Source organism: Mauremys mutica, chromosome 24 (genome assembly GCF_020497125.1).
Source record: "Mauremys mutica isolate MM-2020 ecotype Southern chromosome 24, ASM2049712v1, whole genome shotgun sequence".
NCBI classification, from domain to species: Eukaryota; Metazoa; Chordata; order Testudines; family Geoemydidae; genus Mauremys; species Mauremys mutica.
In genome coordinates this window covers 10,168,230-10,193,006 of record NC_059095.1, presented here as the reverse complement: position 1 = coordinate 10,193,006, position 24,777 = coordinate 10,168,230, and the positions used below count along the sequence as shown (strand labels likewise).

The 24,777-nt window shown below is 51.7% G+C and overlaps 1 protein-coding gene across 3 annotated transcripts in view; it reads right to left on the bottom strand.

Annotated features, from left to right (window-relative positions):
- LINGO3 (leucine rich repeat and Ig domain containing 3) overlaps window positions 1-24,777 on the bottom strand; it is a 110,052-nt gene that overhangs the window by 51,410 nt on the left and 33,865 nt on the right. For 2 of the 3 annotated variants that reach the window (XM_044999044.1, XM_044999043.1), the window contains exon 2: window positions 22,194-22,288. The gene's annotated coding sequence lies outside the window, so the exon portion shown is untranslated. Of the gene's footprint in view, window positions 1-22,193; window positions 22,360-24,777 lie in introns of those variants that run through there. The other variant, XM_044999045.1, reaches the window with a different exon arrangement.

The following is a 24,777-nucleotide window of genomic DNA, read 5'->3' as shown; positions in this document are numbered from 1 at the left end:
TGTGTCTTCACTAGAGAAAAAGGCAGGTCCTTACCTCCCGTGAACGGACGCCAGGTAAAGGCCTACCGAGGCTAAGGCAGGTTGTAGTTTTGACATGTGTGAGCAGGTCGAGGTGAAACTCTAAGCTCCCCTCTAGCCCTTACCTTAATCTGGCTACAAACTGCCTCGTCTTCACCAGGACTTTACCCCACGGCGGTTACCACGTGTTCACTGGCCTGAGATAAGAACAGATCTTTTTTCCTATGACGGCCAAGGCCTAAGCGACAATATTAACATCAAGAGCTAGCTGCTGTGTGTACGACACGCATCCAGCGATGGGCCGCCTAGAACGTGCCGCGCTCTGCCAGCATCCTGTCCCAGCATGCACTGGGTGCTGTATACAACCCAGACGGATTCTGTGGAGACGGAGCAGGGAAGCCAGGAGTTGTGCTACGCCCCGGCTTTTAAACAGGCTCTGGGAGGAACCCCTGTAGTGTGCCAGAACCCCAAAGGGTCTCACTATATGTCCTGGATAGGCCATGCCGCTTCACCACCTCCTTGACTGAGGCCAGGGCCCCCCGCCCTCCTGTTTCACCCCGTGAGCTTTGCCCAGTGACCCCGACTGAGAGAGACTCCTGGACAGAGGCTTGTGCGCTCTTCAGGGACCGATGCACCCTAGCAAGCCTTTGTAGTGATGGCAAACTGCCTTTTCAAACCAGCGTAGGATTTACTGGTCTGCACGGGAAGTCCTTAGGTTTGCCCAGAGAAATAAAGGTTAAAGCATTGGCCATTCCAGTCAAGCCAGAACAAACCACCAGCCGAGCTGCAGCGGCTCTGACTCGGTTTCTCTCTGACTCCTGAGGCAGTTTCAGTCCAGGTGAGAGCCCACCTTCCCTTTATTCCCTGCCAGTCCCCTCGCAGTCCTTTGTTCTCAAACTGGTCTCTGCTCAGCTTCTTCCTCTTGCTTGTTTCCTAAATCTGAATGTTTCGGTCATTGGGGCTTTCCATAATCTCTTTGGGATTCTGCACTGGTATGGGTTATTTTATATCTGAGCTATCTGAGCTATCCCTCCCCCAGGATGGTGCCTAGGAGCCTTAAAGAGGACCCACACAACCAGGTACAAGTACCTATCCCCACCCTCTTTGCAGCAGATTCCGGCCAGTTCCTTAATGACCCTATTCACTGTGCCCCACCCAGCAAGGCGACACCCACACGTCATCTCATGCACTGCCCCCCAAAACAGACTTAACTCTTTTTCCTCCACTGGGTAGCAATGCCAAGTGCAGAGGGAAACTGAGGCACTGTTGCCAACTCTCATGGTTTTGTCATGAGTCTCATGGTAATTGCTCTCCTTAAAGCCCCAGCTCCTGGATTCAAGTGGAGATGTGATGATTTCAGCCTTCATCCTTAAAGAAAAAAGTAAACTTCCAGCCTTCGCGGCTGTGGAGAAAGCTTCCAAATGTGACCCCAGTGCAGCCTAAAGGTTCAAAAAGCAGAAGACAAATACAAAAAGCACCAGATCTATTCTTTTTACAGAATCTCATGATTCTGGGGGAGCCTGACGCATGATTTTTGAACATTTGAGGTTGGCAATACTGCTGAAGCACTCCTAGGAGCCATAAAAATATTACAGAAAATTCCCACTTTGTCACACCAACTCACTGGCCAATGCATCGGATACAGCTCCCACCAGAGGCAGGATTTCAGTCCTTTTCTTCGGTGACGGGGTGATTTCTCAAAACCAAAACAGTCTAAATAGGAATTGAACAGAAAACCGGCTCCTGTGGCCTGGAAAGGGTTTCCCTTGGAACCCCACCCCCATCCAGTGACCTCAGGGATAGCACAGGCAGCCGCTGTGCTGACTCTGTTTTATCTGCCAGAGGCATCTTTGCCTTTAACAAAGTTCTCTGTTGGTTTTGCCTTTGAATTTTGGGGCTGGTCGGTGCACATCTGGGCTGGGGTTCCTTTCTCTCCTGCCCAGCCGTTGGGCACTTTCTGCATGCTCTCAGTGCCCTTGGAACGTAATGGCTGTGCAAGAACCAGCAAAAGAAATCAAACCCATCCTCCAGGAGACAACTAGCTAGTCAGAGGTCAGGCTAAGCCCAGCTGTCTTAAAGGGCCAACCGCCCTCTGACAGAGCTGCATTTTGAGGACTAGCCACTCTGGAGTAATGCTGGGGAACGGAGAGCAGTCTGCCTTCCCACCTTGAGAACGGCAAGGCTCTTCCCAGGGCATGACATCTCCTGTTGGTCACTTGGTATAAAGGTCTCAAGTTCCCACAGGCATCTCAGGAGTGGGACCTTGTCCTGGCCCTGGGAACGAAGCCCCGAGGTGACGTCCACAGGCCCGGCCCCACTCGCTATGTCCTGACTGGGTAACGCGAGCTGCCAGGTCCCACTTCCGGGCCCGAGCACAGAGCGCTGTCACGAGTTCAAGGAGCTGCTGGCACGGGTCAGTGGCTCTGCACGGATGAGGGGGGAAAGGGAGAGGTTTTAACATGCATCTTTTATACTTATTGAAGTTCTCTGTACACAGATTAAACCCACCTTGAAACGGGAACTGAGCATCCTTTGATGAACGGATGCAAAGGTTCTGTTGCTGTTTGTACGAGCGTCTCAGCTCTTTCATTGCCGCACGGTGAGACTCCCCTACGGATCACAACACGGAACCTTACACCTTTGCAAGCTCCAGCTTCCTTTGAAAGCCGGCACAAAAGGCTGCGCTATCCTGCCTGCATGACAACAGCTTCTGCTGTGGACAGGCCTGGCCAGCGCCCAGGCTGGGCTTTGAAGAGATGATGCCTGGCAGAAGGGCGGAGATCACCCGTGAACCCTTAATGTAGCTGTAAGGGAGAAGGTGGCGGTAGGTGGCAGGGGAGGCCTCTTGGAGCTGCACGGCCATCGATACTCTGTCCCTGTCCCTCGCTTGCTGACACATCCCCAAAACCCAGTCCTCTCCCCTTCCCAAAATGGAGCAGAACCTGCTTGGCTGCTCGGAGGACCTCTGCCTATAGCAACTGGCCCGAAAGAAACCCTAGCACTGGGCCTGAGTGTGGATGAATGTCCACCCTCTGGGGCCGTTCTGATCAGATCCAGCCTCTTCTCTCCATTACGGACTGACTTGGGACTCAGAGTCCTGCCACACCCGGACTGTGGCTGACCCAAAATGGGGATCTGAGCTGGTGCCCAATCGTAATACCTGGCTCCTGGCCAACTCCTTTTTCCCATGGAGAATACCCAGGGGTTTCAAGTTACTCAGCAACCAGCGAGTGCCTCTCAGCCCAGCCACAATCTGCTCCCATTTCCAGCTGCCTTTTCAGCAACACCCCCTACCCGCCAATGGGACCTGATCTCTCACACACTCACACCAATGGGGCCTGATTCCTCATTGGGGTCTCTGAGTGCTACAGCAACATAGGTAATGCCATAGAGGACATTATGGGGCTTCACTCAGCCATCTTGTGCTAAATGCACAAACCCCTACCACCTGCGCTAAAGGACTGGGCCCTCTAGACTAGGAGCCGTAGGCGCGTCCCTCTGCAGTCCCAGAGTGAGACCTGTAACGTGCTCTAAGCCAGTGGTTCTCAACTTTTTCTCATTCGAACGGAGCCGTGGCCCCCTTTGGGAATCTATTGTCTACATATATAGTTGAATTCTGTTTAGTTAGTTTTCAGTCTGAGTTTAAGTCTTTCCGGGACCCCTGAGACAGTCCGCAAGACCCCTGGGGTCCCACAGCTGAGAACCACGGCTCTAAACCGCAGGACTGACTGGTTTAACCATGGGTCAGACAAGGTGATTGTTCTGAGCAGCACAATATTCAGCTCCACTTGGCCGTGGCCTGGGCTCTCCACAGGAAGATCTCTAAGCTCTTTACATGATGGAAGATTCTGAACCCTCCCTGCAGTCGGTGGGAACATCTACACTGCAATCGCCGGGTGACTGCGGCGTGGTGTAGGCATATCTGAGCTGGCTTTGATCTAGCCAGGGTGAGAACCAATAGCAGTGAAGCTGTGGCAGGACGGACTTCAGTGCAGGCTGTTTACAAGCCACCTGGGACCCAGGCTACTTATTTCAGGCCACTGAGCCCACACTGAAGCCCGTCCTGCTGCAGCTTCACTGCTATTGATACTCACACTAGCCAGATCAAAGTCTACACCAGGGGTAGGCAAACTAGGGCCTGTGGGCCGCATCCGGCCCGTTGGACCTTTTAATAGGGCCCTTGAGTTTCTGCTGGGGAGTGGGGTCGGGGGCCCACGCAGGTCCCAGAAGCAGCGGCATGTCTCCCCTCTGGCTCCTACACGTAGAGGCAACCAGGGGGCTCCACATGCTGGCCCCGCCCCAAGTGCTGGCTCTGCAGCTCCCATTGGCCAGAAACCATGGCCAATAGGAGCTACAAGGGCGGTGCCTGTAGATGGGGCAGCACGCAGAACCACCTGGCCGCGCCTCTGTGTAGGAGCTGGAGAGAGGACATGCTGCTGCTTCCAGGAGCTGCCTGAGGTAAGCGCCGCCCAGAGCCTGCAACCCTGACCCCCTCCTGCGCCCCAACCCCCTGCCCCAGCTCTGATCCCCCTCCTGCCCGCTGAACCCCTTGGTCCCAGCCCGGAGCACCCTCCTACACCCCAAACCCCTCAGCCCCAGCCCCACCCCAGAGCCCACACCCCCAGCCGGAGCCCTCACCCCAACCCCTAAGTCCCGCCTAGAGCCCCCCCTTTTTACACCCCAAACCCCAGACCACAGCTCCCTCCCCTACCCTGAACCCCTCATTTCTGGCCCCACCTTGGAACCCGCATCCTCAGCCCAGAGCCCCCTCCCATACTCCAAACCCCTCTGCTCCCCCCCAGTCCCCTCCTGCACCCCAAACCCCACCCCAGAGCCCGCACCCCCCAGCCAGAGCCCTCACCCCAACCCCCAATTTCGTGAGCATTCATGGCCCGCCATACAATTTCCATACCGAGATGTGGCCCTCGGGCCAAAAACGTTTGCCCGCGCCTGGACTCTCCAGCATGCCGCCATCACACCTTGACAGCCGTGTCTACACCGGAGTGGGCAGGGGTCATTCCCAGCTCCGAGCCAGCGCGCTGAAAACAGCAGTGTAGCTACAGTGTTATTTTTAGTGCCCCAGCTGTATCAGAGTTAGCGTGGATAAGCCGCCTGAGCCGGAGCTTACACCTCCAGCTCCAGTGTAGACGCACCCTTTCTCTAAGATAGGTTCTAAGGGGCGTTTAACAAACTGCTAACACGTGTTCGCGAACGGTTGCTAAAGGCACCTCCCTTTCCCAAGTAGACAAAGCTGGTGACAGAGAGCTACAAACAGAACCCAGGGTGCCGGAGGCCCCATCCTTTTCTCTGACTTCTAGGCAGCTCTCCGGCTTCACTGTGCCAGGCTCTGAGTAGGGCACATTTCTCAGCCTGATTAGAGCAGCGGAGACACTATCATCACTGCTGCAGAGCCGGAGAAGAGATTAAATCGGAGCGGAGAAACGAGGAGGGTCAAGGAAGGCCAGTGATTGCCTTGCGTGGTACACACTGACAAGACTACCCTGATCAGGCACTTAGAAATCCAAGCGTAGGGATAATCTAACAGAAGCAGGGAGATGAAGGGAGCCTGGGGGGGTGGGGTGGAAACCCTCACCCCGAAAGTCTAATGGAGAATTATTCCTAATCCCATCAGAGTCTCTGGCTAGAAAACAATTCTACTGTCTCTGCCACTCTCTGCATATCTTGGTCATTCAGTTTCCAGACTCCACTTCTGCCTGTAACATCGGAATGGGCTCAAGCCGGTGGGATGCCAAAGGGAAGAGCGAATGCAGAGGCAGAGCGGGAAAAACAGCTGCCGCTGCCTGGGGTGTAACCCCCGGAAGGACCCATTGTCCCAGCGGATCTCTGGGGGCAGGGCCTGGCCGTTTGTCCTGGCTCAGAACTGGGTTCCTAGGTGATACAGCAATACTACTCCTCACTAATGCTGACACAGACGTGTGGCCCCCGTCAGTTACTCAGCACGTATCTACTGACAGCCAGCTCCATTGGGTCCTATTCAGTGCATGCTGTGTGTGCCCACTCTCTACCACCACACTAGGGATGGACCTGTCTGCACCTCCTGGTCAAAGCCTGAAGCCATCGGAGGGATATTAGACCCGTAAGTCAAGGATATGCCCCCAGCTCGCAGATGTTCCAGAGGGAAGAGTTCTACTGCAATAGCTCACCCGGGCCACCTCCCTGCCAATTCTGGCTTGGTCCCTACTGGGCATATTCTAGATTATCCAGATTCTAGATTATCGAGTCTTGAAGGGTCCCAAGCACCAGGGTTCCCACGGGAGACAATGCCTGTCTCTGAGATGGACAGTGTTTGGATGTGGAAGTTTTTGCTGATAGACCATCTAACCTTTCCTTTAGCTTAACCCTCTGTCATGGGGTGCACCACTCACCGCTGGATGGCGCCTCCCCCTGGACCTCCTAGGGATTAGCTCTGCCTGGTGCTACGCCCCTTCCCGCGCTTTGCACGCTGTCACTCTGTCTCTCTCTCTGGTGTGCAGCCCTGCTCCTGCTCCAGGAACCGCAGGCTCCTCTTCGTGACTCAGCTGTCCAGCTCGGTCACAACCGTGGTTTCCCCTTTTGGGAAGGGTCTCTGGGTTTTAGAGTCTAGCCATTTCCCCAGTGGTGGGGGTGAGGACGGGGATCCTTCCTAGTCTGGGTCCTGGCCCAGGGACCTGTAGCTAGCAGCCTCCTGCTGCCTCCCCTTAGCTTCACACCAGTGTTGCTTCCATTCCCTGGGCCACTTCCCAGCAGCAAGAGCACCTTCTTTGCTCTCTTCTCAGCACCTCAAGCCTGCAAATCCCAGCAGCAACTGACTGCCTCTGCCCCTGCGGCTCTTTATATATGGGCCAGCTGGGTCCTGATTGGCTGCCTCTGCCCCTGCGGCTCTTTATATATGGGCCAGCTGGGTCCTGATTGGCTGCTCCTCACAGCCTCTCTCGGATTGGCTGCTCCCTGCGCAGCCTCCCTAGGCTGCTTTTAACCCCTTCCTTGCCAGTGTGGGGTGGACACCCCGTCACGTCCTAAAGGTGCTTATGTAGGTACATACATGGCCCTCATCATCAGCCCATCCTAGCTAGACCCTTTGTACTATCCAGATCTCTTTCTCCTTAGAGTTTATGTCCTCTTAATATTTGCGAGATATTCTCACTTCCTCCCCACTTTTCAGTCCGTGCCTAGCCTGGCTGGAAACAGGGGGACTCTCTTATTCTTGCTGCACTATTCATTTCTTCTAGTCCCCTGACGGTTTGCACTGCCTCTTCCTTAAAATGACCTCCCGTTCGTCTCTCTGATGACCTGGTTCCCAGCACTGAACGCTGCGTCCCATCTACTCCGCAATTACTTTGTAGGTATTTTCCCCCCACGGCTTCTTCTGTGAGCCCTTCCGCCCCCCGCTGGATTCAAAGAGCTTGTGAGCACTAGTTCTAAGCTCCCCTTTTATTCTTCGCATCCTCAGGGAGTCCCGCCCTGTTGAAGAGAAGTCGAGCCCCCGTGGCTACAGCTGGAGCCTCACAGTTTTTGATTGGAAAGGTTTGGGTTTTTAATATAGTTTAGGAACCTCTTTCCTCATGCTATTGCTAGGCAAGAGTTAAAAATTCAGTTCGCGGCTGAGACAGAAACCCACGTAACTAACAAGCAGAAATACCAGAGGCCCAAGGACAGTGGCAGCTATAAACACTTGATAGACTCATATGGTCAGATGTCCACCTAGTGACTCAGCCTCTCGGTAAGAAAGAACAGTAACCCCCCACCCCGAGGTCTCCGGCTATCTGTGACCACTCAGTCCCACTCCACCCCTTCGCCTTAAGGTTGTCATAGCTCACTGATGCCATCAAAATAGTTTTATGCCTAAATTCTGCTCCTGTCATTATCATGGTCACTGTTCTCTCTCTCTGGAACAATGTTTGTCTCTGTAAGTACAAGAGAAATGCAAATGAAGTGATAAGAACAAGGTAGATAATTGGTCACTGCAGCACCAAACTTTTGAAGCTGTTTTGTCCGTCTTCCCGGTGCTGGGAACAAATCTCTTCAGCACTGTCTGTGCCTGTCTGATTCCTGGGGACAAGAATCTCCTTGCTTCACACGAGAGCTGCTCCCCAGCAGCGGTTGGGGTCGTTCGATCCCTCCATGGCTGGAACTCTGGAGGAATTTTTGCTGGGTGCTGCAGCAGGTTCCTCAGCGTCATTCCTCTTTGTATCCTCCTAAAGCAGAGAGCTGCATCACCTCACCCTGTGTATTATTATTGTAGCATCCAGGAGACTCAGTCAGGGACAAGCTCCTGTCGTGCTAGGTGCTGTACAAACACAGAACAAAGAGAGCTCCTGACCCAGAGAGCTTATCTTTAAACCCCCCACCCCCGGCCCTGTACATTCTTTGATGTACTTTCCTTTCTCTCTCCCCTTAGGTAGCTTATAGCGACTGTACTGACATTCCACGTACCACTAACATCCCAATGAGTTTCACTAATAGCCACGAGAGCAGAGCTGCCAGCATTCGATAGCGCTTCTGTTTCTTCATGCTTGTTCCTTTTTCCTTTGTGTACAGCACATCTACCAACAGCCACAAACACAAAAGCCATACATTGAAAATGCGCATATATTTGCATAAATGCATGCACAAACCAGCAGAAGAGAATAATGCCTGAGAATAATGTCTGGGGTGAAAGTCTGGGGAAATCTGAATCTGAAGAATCTAAATGAGGAGGTAAATCAGGGAAATAGACAGGAACTTGTAAGCATTTTAGTCCCAGGGAGCTTTCTTCACACACACACACAAATCATTCTCTGGTTTAATATGAAATCCTCCTGCACCAAGCCCAGCATCGGAAGCTGTTGATTGATTGGGTGTTGCAGCAGAAAAGGCCAAAAAGCAGAAGTCTGTGGGGAAAAGCAGCAGAGTTGGCAGCACTGGCCAGGGACTTAAGTCCACTAATAACAAACTCCATTTTCCATCTCATGTTATGCACACAGATTACTGGAGTTAGACAAAAGGTTTTCTTTTCCCTGGGCTAAAAACAGCCTAGGGCTTAGTACTGGGAAAGTCACAGAGAAGATTATCTGTGTCACCTCATCTTCAGTTTTCTTCCAGGACCCTATCAAATCTTCCTCCGCTTGGGTTGTTGGTCCACAGACTATCATTAAACAGCGCTGGGGAATTCCATCTAGAATCGTTTGTATCCCTTCTGTTACATACTTTGTCCTGTTACTTGGGAGGCAGCGAACCAGCCTCTTTGCTTCACCCGGGCCCCAGTTCCTCCCTGTGGATTCCATCCAGGTTACTCACGTCCTCTTTCTTACAGGCATTTTGCTCATTTCCAGGCACAGGATTGGGAGTCAGGACTCCTGGGTTCTCCTCCTGACTCTGTCACAGATTCCCTCTGTGATCCTGGGCAAGTCCCACTGTCAATTTCCTCAGCTCTCAGAATGTTGTGTGGCCAGATCCAATACATGTTTGTGGAGGCCTGTGAGATTCTTAGATGGAAATCACTACAGAAACACACGGCATAACTGCGGAGGACAGCACTCGGGTCGCAAGGTAAGATGACTCTGTACCAGTTTTGATTCAATTTTTCCTACAGCTTTTAAAACCTCCCTTGATGCTTCGTTCGTCCATCTTCCGCCTCGTGTCTGGCTGCAGTCTCTGGCTGCGTGATTCCTTTGAAGCAAGGCTCCTGTGGAGTTGAAGGCACCCACTCTTTCCAATTTGGCTTCTTTTCTCTTTCCACAGACTTCATCTGCCACCCCAGCTTAGAATCATAGAATCTCAGGGTTGGAAGGGACCTCAGGAGGTATCTAGTCCAACCCTCTGCTCAAAGCAGGACCAATCCCCAACTAAATCATCCCAGCCAGGGCTTTGCCAAGCCTGATCTTAAAAATCTCTTCTCCACCTTCCCGCCACCCCCCACACCCAGTGCACATGTCAACTCTCACCTAGCGAAGACGCCAAATAATTTCTTCTCCCCCCTTACATCAGCCATAAAAACGCTCTGAGAAGTAACTCTCTCTGAGAAGCTGAAGGAGGGCAGCGTACAAAAATGTCTGGTAATGGAATCCTTTGTTGTGACCAGCACGCTCCTAGTCATCATTCATAAACAGGAGTGCTGTCCATGCTGCATAGAAGATGCCCTGATTTGCTTCTTATTTCAGAACACCCTCTCCAGTGCTCTTAAAAACCCCGCTTTGCCATGGCCAGTTCACTGTGAGGTTGAGCCCTGGTCTACACTACAAGCCTAGGTAGCATCTTCACTAAGTCCTACAGAGGCTCAGCTGCAGTTTTCGGATGGTGTTATAAATATAAAGGGAAGGGTAACAACCCTTATGTATGCAGTAATATAAAATCCCTCCTGACCAGAGGTACAGAATCCCCTTACCTGTAAGGGGTTAATCAGTTCAATTAACCTAGTTGGCACCTGAACGGAAGGGCCAATGAGGAAAGAAGATACTTTCAAATCTGGGGGGCGGGGGAAGGTTTCGTTTGTGCTCTCTTTGTTGGTTCCTTCTCTGGACAAAGAGAGAGACCAAGCAGGTAAACCAGCTCCTAACGAGATCCTGAAATGATACATCTAACATTACAGAAATTGTAAGTAATAGCAAGGAAATGCGTTAGATTATCTTTTGTTTTAGCTTGTGAATTTTCCCTATGCTAAGAGGTAATTTTATTCCTGTTTTGTAACTGGGAAGCAGAGTCAGAGGGGAATTCTCTGTGTTTTAAATCTTTTTATTTACCCCATAAAGTTATCTTCCATGCTAATTTTTGCAGGTGTGATTCTTTTACTTTTTTTTTTTTTTAAATAAAATTCTTCTTTTAAGAACCTGATTAATTTTCAGTGTCTTAAAAACCAGGGATTTGGTCTGTGCTCACTTTGTTAACCTATTGGTTGGTATATTATTCTCAAGCCTCCCCAGGAAAGAGGGTGAAGAGGCTTGGGGGGATATTTTTGGGGAGATAGGGCTCCAAGTGGCCCCTCCCTGAAGATTTGTTTAAATCATTTGGTGGTAGCAGCAACACCGTCCAAGGACAAGGAAAGGAATTGTGCCTTGCGGAAGTTTTAAAACTTAAGATGGTGGAATATAAGCTTAGGGGGTCTTTCATGCGGGTCCTCACATCTGTACCCCAGAGTGGGGAGCGAACCCTAACAGATGGTCTCTATTTTCTCTCTTCCTATAATTAATATGAAACTTTCCCCCACTCAACACTTGCCTGCCTTTTCTTTTGCACTCTCTGCTGCAGTCTTATCCCACTGTTAGCAGAGAAGGCTTCTAAAGAGCTCAAACTGGCCTCTCTAATAGGTTTTCTTAAATACCTTCAGCTGGTCTTTACACAGAGTTCTCTTGCTCAGAACAATTACCTTAGTTCACACATAAGCAGCCAATCCAGTTTAAAAAAATGAAGGTAATATCCCAAATGGGGGTTTCTACCTCAAAAGAGCATCATGCAAACTGCTGATTAAAAGCCCACCCCTTCTGCCCTAATTTCTCCATCACGAATCTCGCAGCACACCGTCAGCGTGTTGGGAACTCTGAATAATTCTGTTCTTGATAATCAACTGGTATGCAACACGCAGTACGTACCTGCCCCAACGAACAGGATCATGACCTGATTCAAATGGCTTAAGTCAAAGCAGATTTTACTGGCGAGTTATATAAAGAGAGAGGACAGCCTGAAATTCAAGCTGACGGTATGAAAATATGCTCTCATGTCAGGTCACAGCAGAAATGGCCCCTAAGCATTCCTGCGGCTTACTTACAGGAATTGTTTAAGAAATATGAAAACCTTACATAGTAGCAGCTGAGTTGCCAAAATAACTTGCAATGCCCCATGGCTCTCTCCTCGTTTCAAGACTCTTCCAAAGTCTAGGGGGTCAATTCTGTACTGCAGTATGGTCCCTTTGAGCAGCTCCAGAGGCGTTAAGGGGCAGTAAATGCAGTGAACTGAGCATCACTGTGCTGACTTATGCTCAGTTTTGGCCTCTCCTTTTATGAGGTTTACTTTGCATGGACATTGCTCTGCATTTAATGAAAGGATTCCCCCAAACTAAAATACTGGTTTTGGTTTTCTTTAGCCTCTACAGCACTTTGGGCAACATCTGGACCCCAATGAAATCAGTAGCAAAACTCCCACCGATTTCAATGGAGCCAGGACCTCACACTTTCTGTCCAGTACAGCTGAGAACTTGGATGTCTGCACGCTGCAGAGTTGCCAGCTCTCCTGATCTGATTGCGAGTCTTGCGTTCACTGGTATTTTTTCGTAAAGCCCCAGCTCCTGGAGTCACGATTGTGTGAGAATCTCGGCTTTCATCTAAAAAGGAAAAAATTCCGGCCCTCAGGATTGCAGAGAAAAGCTTGAAAACATGACTCCCTAAAAGTGCAAAACCCAGAAGGCAAACGAAGAGCCCATCCTTTCTTTTTTGGGGGGGGGGGGAAATCTCATGATTTTTAACCCCAACTCGTGATTTTGGGGGCCTGACGCGTGGCATTCTGAGCACTTGGTGCTGGCAACTCTGCATATCCAGCCACAGATTGTAACCAATCTGCTTTTCTTCTCAATAGACACCAACTATGTCTGAATCTCTGCCTGCAAAAGATGCTCCCCAGGGAGAAGACATTTAGATACAACCACAGTTTACAACATTGCAAAAAGGTCACTGCGTGTAATAAAGACTGAAGCACGGGGCCCATTCATTGGTACCCAGCACTTCCGGGGCTTAGCTAGTATCCTGCAAGAATGTTTATACTGACCAGGTGTATAATTCCTCTAAAGCCGGTGTCCTGGGGACGGACTGACTCAGGGGTACGGGTGAGGGAATAGACCACAGATCACTGGTTTCAATCTGGTCCAGGATTGTACTTCCCAAATACAATGACTATATTGTACCCTTGCCTGTGCAAAAGGAGACGTGGTGTCTCAGTCCAGTTCCTAACGTCCGTATCCCAGGGACACTGTCACGCCTGAGATTGTCGATAACCCCGGCAGCAAGCCAAGGACTGGGCCACACTGAGTAAAATTCGCATCGACTTCAAGAAACGGTCCCTCCGGGGCAGGGCAGCGGCAGGCTGGTAGGGTATGGGATGGGGGAAACTTGCTTTTCACTGCTGCTCCTTGTGGTTCTGTGGATAAACAGACTAGGATGGCCAAAGGGTTATACCCTTCAGATCTCGCCATCTTCCAAGTCCGACTGCATGTTTGCTTGATGTGCGGTGGCCTTGACCATCACCTACCGTCAACTCAGAGGAGGCCACTGGGTGTTGTGTTGGAGAGACAGATGAATTCAGAGGGCAGTCTGCGGGTCTAGGCGTTGACGTCTGTATAACTTACGTCTTCCTCCTCTTCCCTCAATTTGTAAATTACACCAACAGAGAGTCGCTTGGATCAACAATCCTTATCACCCGCACACATCTTACTGTATTTGGCTCACAGTGCTTCAGCCCCAAAGCCTGAGCACTCTTAAAATCCTTCTGCTTGTGATATCTCCATAGCACGGTGCCCTTCTGTAGCACCCTCCAGCCGAGGAGCTGACTGTGGACGGGCAGGGGCGGCTCTAGACATTTCGCCGCCCCAAGCAGGGCGGCATGCCGCGGGGGGCGCTCTGCTGGTCACCAGTCCCGCGGCTCCAGTGGACCTCGCGCAGATGTGCCTGCGGAGGGTCTGCTGGTCCCGCGGCTCCACCGAAGCTGCGCGGGACCAGCGGACCCTCCGCAGGCATGCCTGCGCGAGGTCCACCGGAGCCGCCTGCCGCCCTCCCGGCGACCAGCAGAGCACCCCCCGGGGCATACCGCCCCAAGCACACGCTTGGCTTGCTGGGGTCTGGAGCCGCCCCTGTGGATGGGGAATCCTAGCTTCCTGGGGAATGTCCTCTGGCATCTCTCTAACTCTCTTCTTTCAAAATCCACCCCACTACATTGCTGAGAGATTTACACAAAAGAAACCAACAGCGTCTCCATAATGAACCCTCACATAGAACAATCGGGCACGTGTGAATGCCAGGTAGGGTGACCAGATGTCCCGATTTTTGGGTCTTTTTCTTATATAGGCTCCTATTACCCCCCACCTGTCCCGATTTTTCACATTTGCTGTCTGGTCACCCTAACGCCAGGGCTCTCATCCTAGACAGGTTGACAGCAGAAACCATAAGAGCCAAGTTCCCAGACATCAGCTCCTACTGCCTGAAGATGCAAACATGACCCTCGAGTCAAAGCTAGATTCTTATCCGGGGCAATCTGTTGTCCCGCCCCATCCCTGGCTTCTAGAGAGAGCTTCTGCCTCCCTTCCACCTGCTCTCTAATGTACTTACCTAGTTTCTTTGCCTCCCTCGCCTGCCTTCATGGATACCAGTTCTCTTCTCCAAGCACTTAGGCTTGCACTCCTTGCCTTGGAGCCCACAGATCTTGCAAAGGAAGGTGTCAGCTCCTCCCGAGCATCGACACAAGCCTGCTTTTGCTGGTTACCCTTGTCCCAGCAGCCCGCCACCCACTGCAGGTCAGATTACGAGATCCAGTAACTCTTGTTGAGATCCAGACAACTCCAAACGCCAATGCCACAGGAGAGGCGCGTTGGCGGGGCAGCCTGGCTGGTGGCTCCCTGCCCACTGGAAGCGACACAGTATTCTCCGAGCGTGCTGGAGATGGATGGCAGGGCTTGAACAGCCCTTCACCCCAAGGGGACCAAAGTGTAGCCTGTGGGACAAACGCTACCCACCGGGTTCCACAAATGCAACTCCTGGAGAGACTAGAGATCCCAGCATGCAATGCTCCACCTTGGTGGGCGAGGAAGGGGACTGGGAATCGGAATGGGGCGTTGCGTGGGGAGTGCCGTAGATTCCGCACGCCCCACACCCATGCTGAAGATACACAACTACAGCTCATGAGCGTTAGGAGCCACCAGGACCATTGTCTGGGCAGCGCCCAATTGCTTGGCTCAAGCCCTTCCCAGGGGTGTTTCCCCCAAATGGGGTCAGGCTGCAAATACGAGGCTAAATGTGACACAGCGAAAAGGTCTGTAGCACCTACACTCTGGCCCCAGGGGTCCCTGCACCTCACATCACATAACCTGGGGAGTATTCCACAGCCCGGTGCACAATACAGGAAATACTGGAAAAGGATGATTAATAATCACAGCCGAGAAGCATATGCTGTAATTACCCACCTTTCAGAAGGCTGATTAATGACACGGCTCTGCAGCACGCACAGCAGCTCAACCTCCTACCTGAAACACACTCATCTCTCCCTCTCCTGAGACCGACAAGTCACGGTTCTGCTATCGCTCAAGAGACCGGTTTGGCCCAAGCTGTTCTTCCCCAGATCTGGCGTAGGAAGTGCGGCGCTTCCAGCGGCCAGGGAAGATCCCTGCCATGTTTCTGATCAGGGCTTTGTAGCAAACTCAGCAGAAGCGGCTTCCCACAGAGTCAATCCTGGGTACAGAGGATTTGCCATAGCAAATTAGACCATTCATCCATCCAGGCCAGTGTTTCACTTGCTGCGGTATTAGATAGCACTACTCGTCCATTACTCCTTATGTCTACCCATAGGTGTGTTGGATTATGGACTGGGCCCGGTGCATGCTGGGCCAGGACCCTTCGGGAGATGTGACAGGTATGGGTATTTCCTGCCATATCCTTAGGAGACCTTACTGAGTTAAGTTTAAGCATCTTTGGGGTCCGTTGTATTAAATGGCTGGGGAGGGGGAGAGATGTGACAGATGTGAGACCTGCGGGGTTCAAAGGACTGTATTGAACAATGGGCCAGACAAGAATGGACTCTTGCAACAAGAAGTGTGAAGTGGTTTTCCTGGGGAATATCTAGAGCAGAGGCTGCTTTCCAGACTGCTGCACCCCTTTCACGAGTCTGATTGATCTTGCGTACCCCAAGTTTCACCTCACTTAAAAACAACTTGCTTACAAAAAATCAGACATAAAAAAACAAAAGCATCACAGCAACTATTACTGAGAACTGGCTGACTCTCTCATGTTTACCATACAGTTATAAAATACATCAACTGGAATATAAATATTGTACTTACATTCCAGTGTATAGAGCAGTAGAAACAAGTCGCATTGTCTGGATGAAATTTTAGTTTGTACTGACTTTGCTAGTGCTTTTTATGTTGCCTTTTGTAAAACTAGGCAAATCTCTAGAAGAGCTGATGTACCTCCTGGAAGAGCTCTGCCTACCCCCAGGGGTTCGCGTGCCCCTGACTGAGAACCATGGGTCTAGGGGGAGGAGAAGTACTCCAGCCCCTCAGCTGTCACCTCTCTTGGGTACAGACCCACATCTCTCTCTCTCTCCTGACTGGGGTTTTTCAGGTTGCACAATTCCCTGCCTACTGTGAGATCCGCAGCAAGCCAGAGCACTTAAAAGGCTTCGCTTTCCCTCCAGAGGTTACGAACTCTGCATTTGCTCATAGTTACAAGGTACCATCCAGCTCTTCCTAAGCAAGCACAGTTATCCTTAAGGTGAAAGCAGCCCAGAGAACACATTAAAAACAATCAAAGGAACCTACACACATGCTAAGCAGCTTACCAGAGGTCACCCCAACTCCAGCTGTGGCAGATGTCATCCCTGTAAAACCCACAGCTGGGTTTTCCCCTGAAGTTACAAGTTCATAACAACCAGGAATAGTTCAGTCTTTCCTTTCTACAATGTGGACCTTTGATCTCGGCCTCGTGGAACAGCTGATCAGCAGACAAGCTTCAAAAGGCTGGGTTTATGCATCGCCAAAGGGGAGGGGGAGGGATTTGGATTCTCCTGGCCCTAGATACTCCCCAGCAAAGCCACTTAATGTTTTTTGTTCCTAAAGGCCATTCTCATCTGGCCCTTGCTCAATGGGTCTCACATCTCCCCTCTCCAGAGGTTACATACAATACCGGCCCACAATAATACACAAGCCATTCATTTAATACAGTGGACCCCAAAGAAACTTCAGCTTCATTCAGTGAGGTCTCCCAAGGGTAGGGCAGGAAATTGTCATATCTGTTGCACTGCCCGTGTGGCATCTTTAACACTAGTCTGAATAGATTATTATTCGTTACTAGCCCCAGTCATGGCTCAGGACCCTACTGCACTAGGCGCTGCATAAACACAGAACAGAAAGACAGACCCTGCCCCCATTGACCGTCTATATAGTTTCATAGTCACATTATCAGCTTTTCTTGATGGTGGGATCCTGGCTTTCAAACTCTTCTTGAAGAGCTACTGATTTCTGTTCCCATTTTTCTGTCTTCATTTTTCTTCCCAATCAGTTTGCCCTGCATTATATACTACTGCCAGATGCACCGCGGTCTGGGGATACAACACGGCCAGCAGCTCTCGGTGTTAACCGAGAGAGACGTTCCTATAACTTAACTTATAAAGCCCCCTTCCCACCCTCTGGGCCCACCACACACACACACACACACACACACACACACACATCTTAGTAGAGGTGTATATGTTTGAAGGAAACTGTCTAGCTAAACGGCATCACTCAGACCTAACTCCAGTCCTGGATCTGATGAGGTGCAATCATTGTAAAAGGGAATTCTCTACTGGACAGAGCATTTCATTGAAGATGCCAAGGTGCCCCGGCCTCTGAGCATACCCCATATTGGGTGGGGAAAGCGGGGGGAGGAGGGGGGAGGTTTTTGGACTTTGCATGGAGCTGGACATCGTCCGAGAACGTGGCTGGGAGAGAGGAGTCAATAGCTTTGGGAGCAAGTTGCCAGACTCCTGCCTAGAGGGCAGAGAGCGGTGGTGGCCTCTGGGCTGGAATCTCCTGGAGAACAATGACCCTGGATGGAGGGAGAGTGGAACATCAGAGGTCCAGAGACTATTTTGGTTCTCTGTGCATTTCATCTCCAGTTAGGATCAAACAAATGCTTTGAGCCCTGGATTAAGAGCTGTCCACGGCGGTTGCATTTCAAGTTTTCTTGCTCTCCCACGATCCTGGGAGCAGCCAGTGAAGAAAGCGAAATGCCATTACGGGGGAAATAATGCTCGACGTTGCCCCGCAAACCTTCATCCCCAACAGCCAGCACCCAGTCTGAGCCACCACTACTTGGTCATCTCAGTCCTCGAGGCGAGGCGAGCCGAGGACATCTTCCCAGAGCATCTCTGAGCAGCACAGAGGGTGGATCCCAGCTCCACGACGATCCGGACAGGCACGGGGAACAAAGCGCTGCGGTGTGCAGAAAAGCAGGCAGCCTCGGGGTGTTTGACTCATTTGCAGGCGACTCCAGAGAGGCGAGCACAGAGGTCCCAGGCTTTGCAGACGGACCCAGGCCTGGCAGGCTGAATCCTGTCTCAGCGTGCAGGGCTGGTCTAGGTCACCTCTTGAGGCCCTTCCAGCCTACGGGACTATGATTCTATGAAGAACACAGTCTCAGATCTGTCAGAGGAGACATAAAGCGAAGTCTGAACTTCTAAGACTGACGCTTCTCACAACCTGCGGTGGTGGGCGGTTGGCTTAGACCAGTGGTTCGCAAACTGTGGGGTCGTGACCCCGTTTTAATGGGGTCGCCAGTGCTGGCGTTAGACTTGCTGAGGCCTAGGACCCAAGCCCAAACCCACTGCCAGGGACCAAAGCTTGAGGGTTTCAGCCTGGGTGGTGGGACTCAGGTTACAGGACCCCCCACCTGGGGCTCAGGTTACAGGACCCCCCACCTGGGGCTGATGCCCTTGGACTTTGCCCCCCCTGGCCTGGGGCACCGGGGCTCGGCTCAGGCTTCGGTCCCCCCTCCTGGGGGCGTGGAGTAATTTTTGTGGTCAGAAGGGGACCGCGGTGCAATGAAGTTTGGGAAACCCTGAGTCTGACCCATTGTCTGGGTCAATGTAACTCTGCAAGGGGGGGCTTTGCGACCCCCAGCCTCACTTTCCCCTTTTTCTCAGGGCTCCTTTCACCTCCACACAGTCTCTCTCGTGGCTAATGCCAACCCTGCCCGGGGCTGGTTTAATAAGAGAAAGTTTAAAAAAAAAATAGTCCTCAGGATCCCCAAATAAAGTCCATCCCCGTTCCCCACAACAGAAAAGATCCTATGTGGCTCTGGGATCTTCTGCCCCATCCAGAGCTCTTCAGCCCTCGGTAGCCAAGCTCAGCCCTCTGGCTTCTTGGCCCAAACCCTCCTCCCAGTCTCCTGCAGCTTCACCACAACCTCTGCCGCGGCTTCCTCTTTTATAAGGCTCGGGTGCCTCCCCTTAAGCCCAGTTGGGCAGCAGCTAATCAGACACAGGTGCCCTGGACCCACCCCCGCGCTTTCCCCCTTAAAGGGGCCAGTCCCCCTGTGACAGCCACATTTCGATTTGAATAATACACCGCACTCCCTCCGCTCCTGCTGAGCCTTCAGCTGGCGACAGCGTATTGTCTACTTCCTGTTGCTGTGCGCGGTTAACCAACAGCTGCGTTTCACCCCAGAGGGGTCTGCATTTCACTAGCGATTCCAAAATACTGGACTCAGCGTGAACCATCAGGTAGCCAAGTGCTTTGGGACCCAACTGGCTGAAATAATATTTGATACTTAAATACTGGTCTGTAGAGGAGGAGCTGTTAAAGCTATTGCAACCCTGGAGCTCCTCGGAGAGCCCTCTTATCCTCCGGCCTTGAAGCTCCATCTCAACCTAGAGGGTCTGTAGCCTCCGCAAGTCTGGGGAGCCAGACACCAGCCCCAGTGCTCAGCTCCTCTTGTCCTGTGTTTGGGGCAGGAACAGACTGGAAGGGAGGGGGAAAGCGTCTTCTAGCTCCCTGTGCTTTCTAATGCAGCCAGAGGCCTTTCCCCGTCCCCTGTCCACGTCACAGCGGCCTTAGGGCAGCCCTCGTTTTTCTCTGCTTCCCATGACCCCCAAGAGAAGTACAGACAAGCTGTAGTACAGCATGCATGGACCGTCCTCTTCCTCACACCTTGATACCACTCGAGAGGCGTAAAGGGGCTTTAGTGTGGATGAGACTTGAGCCCACTGGATTTAAGGGTGACTTCAATTCTCGGCTCTTGCATGGCAGTGCAGGGTGTAGCCCCAGGCAACGGGCCTGGCTCAGTAAGGCGGTCTGGACAAACAAGCCGGGCTCTCCTTGACAGGCGATAATGGTTTTGTTCCATCCAAATCTCATACACGCGGAACGCAAATCAGTCCCTGCGTTTTACCCTGCTCCATAGCGCGAGGGCAGGAGGTCACGCCGTGAAATTTAGGACTGGTAAATTTACAACATCTGAAAGGAAACACTTCTTCACACAGCCTGTGGTACGCACAGCCCGGAAGGGCCAGAGAGTGCAATGCTGGGGCTGCGTTTCCCAAAGACTAGGGACTTTTAAGAGCAATATTATTGACAGCGAAACACGTTAGTATCAGTAACCAGACTTCAAGCTTCAGCGCATCAACTGGTCAGGAAGGAATTTTCCCTCCCACGTGCAGCCTTGCACAATTTGCTAGGGGCCTTGTGGGTCATTTCAAAGCATTAATCATTGCGGGAGGCAGGACACTAGATTTAAATAAGCCACTGGGTTGATCTGGTTTGATGAGTCCTCTGTTCCTTTAAGACAGACACTGCATGCACTTTTCCCGTTATCAGTAAATCACAGTCACATAGCAGTGCTGGCCCAGAAGCAGCCACGGGATCCCTTGTGACTGAAATGCCTGAAGGACAGCATGGGCCTATTCAATTTTAAAACTTCTAAATACTAAAAAAAATATAACCCAGCCACCACCACTCCAACCCGCACCTCCAGAAGCAATGACAGGCAAGCCAGCAAAGAATTCCCTCCTGACCCTTAAGGGTGGTCAGCTCCTTCCCAGCATATATCGGACACAGAATTACTGAATTCCACAGAAGCTTAAAGCTCTTCATATTACTCGGCTCCTGCTGCTCAGCTGGAATCCTAGTCGCTGCTCTTTACCAATCGCATTTCACTGACCTGCTCTGAAATATATTCCCTCTTCGCCTAAACCTGCGGTCCCGACTTCTGGGCTGTCCAGCGACTGCTCATTGGCTCTAAAATGGCTAAGCATCAGTTCCTCCTCTCCTCTCAGCCCTTGACTGAGAGAAAAATCACTGGCAAGATGTTTGAGTAATTAAAGTGGCATAAACCTTGAGGACCACTGTGTGATTCAAGCACCACGTAGGACAGAAGAAAAAGAGGAAGAGAATCCTGGGTTTTGGATTGGCAGGGCCGGCTCCAGCGTTTTTGCCGCCCCAAGCGGCATGGAAAAAAAAAACAAACCGTGATCGGCACTTCTACCGCCACCGCTTCGTTCTTTGGCAGCAATTTGGCAGCCGGTTCTTCCTTCCGAGAGGGACCGAGGGACCCGCTGCCGAATTGCCGCCGAAGAGCCAGATGTGCTGCCTCTTTCTGTTGGCCGCCCCAAGCACCTGCTTCCTGCGCTGGTGCCTGGAGCCGGCCCTGTGGATTGGACAGTTAGAGGAAAAGATGCAAAATTCCAATCAGGATCCAGGATTGGTGGGTTTCAGAGCAGAGGGGCCATATTTCTTTGAGATCATCCCTCACATGGTCAGATGTTAAGGGTCTTTCGGCCCCCTACCCAGTCACGCCTGGATTGCTGCCCCCTGCCAGGAACAATTTGTATAGTGGGGGTGCTGAGAGCCATTGAACCAAACTGTAAACCTTGTATCTGATGGAAACCGCTTCAAGCCAGGGGCAGTGTTCTCTCTAACTTTCCCCACCCATGTGCGACACATCACCTCCATATTGGTGTACATACAAAATTCATGTGGCGGGGTGGGGCCGAGGGGTTCAGAGCATGGGAGGGGGCTCACGGATGGGGCAGAAGGTTGGTGTGTGGGTGGGGGGGGGGTGAGAGCTCCAGCTGAGGGTGCGGGCTCTGTGGTGGGCAGCAGTATGATCCCCTTTGGCACATGGGGAAACTGAGGCACGGTGTTTAATGGACTTTTCTGAGGTCGTAGAAAGAGCGAGGGGCAGGACCATGATTAGAAACCAGTTCTCTGTTTAAACTAGTAGACCAAACCCTCAGCCTCAACCTCTGTCCAGCCACAGACCAGGTCAGGCTCCATCCAACCAATCCCCTGAGCTCTCCACTGCTTTGTAATCTACAAGAAGCCTAGGAGATCATTAACATCACATGACACAAGCGCTGGGGCGTTCCTGAGCTCGGCAATCCAATGAGTCCGTGAGGAGAGCCAACAGAACCACACGAGCAGTCACACTCCCATCACGGGGAGGGTCGGGAACCAGCCACTCACTCACCGTTCTGCAGCTCTGAGTCTGTACCAACATCTGGGTCCGTTGGGGCTGGGAAGCTTTACATGGCAAACGTTTCTGCGCAGCAGGTCGGCGATCCTCTGGAGAAAGCAAAAGAAACAACAAAAAATAATCATGCGCTACAGCCTCCCAAGGGAGGGGTTCTCAACAGGCTTCTTGGATTACAATCAGGCACTGAAGTCACTGCATATGCCAATGGCAAGGCAATTTCCCCTTGAAGTGCAATACGGTTCTGGATCCGACCCAGGCCCTCTCAGATCTGCCATTTACAGGTATACGAATAACAAGCCTGTTTCCACAGTATTTTTTCCCCTGAAGGATCCATTGGAAACGGAAGGGTCGCTGGACCCTGCACGGAAAGGTTAACATCGCTGGGTGGAATGCGCCAGCTGCTTAGCAGCACACCACTACGCTGCCCAAGAATTCAGAGTGGGAAGCTGTAGCAGGGTGGTCACTCTGCTCCTGCCCGGAGGGGTTAAAACAGCCCTGGGAGGGGGCTGCTCCGGGAAGAGAAAAACCTAGGCTGATTGGGGAAGCAGCCTCAGCTGGGGCCATGCCCCAATCAGGCCACAGCTGGCCCCATAAAAGGCTGTGGGCCAGGAGCGCGGTCAGAGTCTCTCTCTGGCAGCAGGGAGAGATGGGCCTGGCTGCTTGGGAGCAGTGGAGCAGGGCTGGGGGAAAGGCCAGAGGAGTTGGGGAGCTCCGGGCTGGAAACCCGCCGAGCTGCAGGCCTTGCTAAAGGCTGGAAAAGGTACTGGGGGTTGCAGAGGGGCAGCCCAAGGGTAGGCAGAGGCAGCAGGTCCAAACCCCTGACGAGTGGCAATTCTACTGCAGTCCGCCCTAGTGAGCGGAGCTAGGTGATGACTGGCAGTGACCACTGACTGAGGCGAGGTGGTGATAGAGGGTGGGGGTTCCCCAGGGACGGGAGACCCAGATCTGTGGAGGGGGTACTGCTAGGGGGCAGCACCCTGGCCTGAAAGGGGCACCGGGATCCAGGAGAGATTCGGGCCCAGCGGCAAGCAGGACACCGGCTTGCAGAGGGCGCTCCGGAGCTGGAAACGCTAATTCCCTGGACAACCAGCAGGAGGCGCCATACCGGTGAGTCCCGCCCCCTACAGAAGCGAAGACGACATCCACCAAGGCTGTGAGGCAGAAGCGTAGGGAGGGAGGATGCACTTGCCCACATTGGGGTTCTGGCCTGGGTGCTGGGGCTAGAACCGCTGCTCCAGCCATGAATGTTGAATGACATCGAGCCAGGACCTCATATTTTATATCACATCTGAAGGATGGCACTGCTTACCAGCAGGGCCGACCCTAGGCCAAATGGTGCCCCGTGGGAGGAGCACCTTCAGTGCCCGCCCCCCATGTGTTAAACTTGAATACCTGCCCTTGCAGTAGTAGGATTTTATGTTTGTATTTTGCATAACTTAGAATAAAAAAATAAAGACTAATAAAATAATGATGATGTATGATTTAACCATATCCTGCCAGCCACCCTTTTTGAATAGCAGAAAGGAATGGCCTAATACGTCATTGGTAGAAATGCATCAGCCAGAATTTCTTTGTGTCTGGACTAATTTCAAGGCAGTAACAGACTTTCGAGGGTCACCAATTTGTTGTAGGTTTAGCACTGTAAAATAAGTCAAAGAATGCCATGATTGTTTTCTTTTGCATTGCAACTTGACGTTCCCGTTCAAAATGTTCTGCGTAAATTAATTCTGTTTTGTGTGTGAATAAAAAGTGCGTGTGTTAAAAGAGAAATGTAAAGGCCATCACTGAACCAGATGGTCTGGGGAGGAACCGGAGACAGACACAAGGGCACCCGGAGGCTGCAACACACCCCTATTGAAATATCAAAGAAAAGCAGATTGACGACTCTAAAAAATAAGACAGGCACCTATCAACGAGGACAAAATAGCTGTAATCAAAACCAGCATGAAAGAACTCCCTAAAACACTTAATAAAAAGAAGAAAACAAGAAACAATTTAAAATAAAAAAAACAAAACAACCAAGCACTTGTCAAACAACAAATTGATTACAGCAGGACGGTGCAAAACTCATTGGTCCCAATGAGGGAAAAATCACTACATAAACAGGGTGCCTGGCCATGAAACTTTGGGTTCATCCTGCCAAGACTTCCCCAGAGCATTGTGTCGCGACCGACGGAACCCGGCTCCCCTCTACCCGTGATCAGCCTAGTTGGCCACTAGATTTATCTGGACTCTGGACTAGTAACTAGAACATCGACTGGTGGGAGAGTGTGTATGTGAGTGATTGAATGCATGTGCTAATTGTTGTATCTTCAATAAACGAGGCGTATTGCCTTTTCCTCTAAAAAAGATCCCGTGTGCTTCTTTTAAGCATAACACCTTGGTGCCCTGAGCGCAGCATCTGCCCCAAGTCCGAGACTCCAGGCAGTCACATGGGTCAACTGCCCTGCTTATCAGCACCAAGCTAGTTCAACACAGGCTCGGAAGGAACAGCACTTCCTACCCAATCAAGCCTCCCATTTCCTGAAGCTCACTTCCTGCAACTTCCATCCAGGTTCTGATCCAGCTTAAATTTGCT